Below are 1260 nucleotides of genomic sequence, written 5' to 3'. Positions count from 1 at the left end.
AAGAAGAAGAAGAAGAAGAAGAAGAAGAAGAAGAAGAAGAAGAAGAAGAAGAAATGATAATAATGATGATGATAATAACAAATTGCATAGGTATAGTGCAAATCCTTGTTCATGAGCAACCTTTGTCACTTTACACCTTATTATTACTCCAGCAGATCCTTCTAGAACACTCAGAAACATTCTTGGTTTCCTTAAAAAAGGAGCACAACTTGGCGACTGATGTTAGTTAACATTGTACAAGTCTGTTGATGACAGTGCGTTGTCCGCTGCCTTCTTCTACACTTAACTCTCTTTTTTTTTAGAAGAGGGTTTACGGCGCTCACAACTGCATAAGGTCATATGAGCGCCAAGGGGTGGGTGTCAACAGAGAAGTCCTTACAGGGAATCAGACTTACTCTGCTCACCTCTCTTGCTTCAACATCACAAGGTCTGCTTCGACTATCAAGGCATCCCAGAAATAGCGGGTCACAAGAGTATGACAAACATACAAAAGAAGTATAGGAAAATTCGAGTTATGAGCCTGACATGATGAATCAGCCCATTTACAATTCTACTGTGCTTGAACGAGAAATTTCGCCCCTTTGGGAATGGCCTAAAGACACTTCAGTCAGTGGCACCGCTCCGGGGGGTCTTAACTCTCTGATGCCCCTCGGTTCATATTTTCTGAACCATGGCGACCAGATTTTTATCACATTTATTAACTTATGTTACTCTACTGCTATTTGTTTGTTTGTTGTTTTTATTTTGTTTGAGTTATATCTTAATGAACACAAGAAGTGTGGTTGGAAACACGTGCTCAAATAGTGTACTGTTCTTATTTGATTTTCCTCAAGTATTAGTTTTTGGACCGGTTTTATTTACAATACAGCATGTGCCCAGCCACATTTCTGAAGTTGTAAGACAATATTATGCCATGAATTACCATCTTGAAGCAGATGACGCTCAAATCTATAAGTCTATTGATATCGATCAAACGCCATTTTTGTCGACTCCATTGAGCAATGTATCCAATACTTAAAAACATGAATGACAAGATAAACGATGACAAGGCAGACTGCCACAACAAGGTTATTAGAAATCTCCTGGAACTGCTAATTGACATCAATATTACCACCATTCGTTCAAAAATAAGTGTGTTAAAAATTAAGGGTATCACAATTACCCAACTCAGTAAGAGTAGCTATTAGCAGCTTTTAAAAAATTGGCAATGAACGGTATTGTCTAGCAAAAGCAGCAGCCAAAACAATATAAACAACTCTT

The sequence above is a fragment of the Aplysia californica genome, unplaced genomic scaffold, assembly GCF_000002075.1.
Source record: "Aplysia californica isolate F4 #8 unplaced genomic scaffold, AplCal3.0 scaffold00153, whole genome shotgun sequence".
Classification (NCBI taxonomy): Eukaryota; Metazoa; Mollusca; class Gastropoda; order Aplysiida; family Aplysiidae; genus Aplysia; species Aplysia californica.
Note: the sequence above shows the minus strand (reverse complement) of the source record.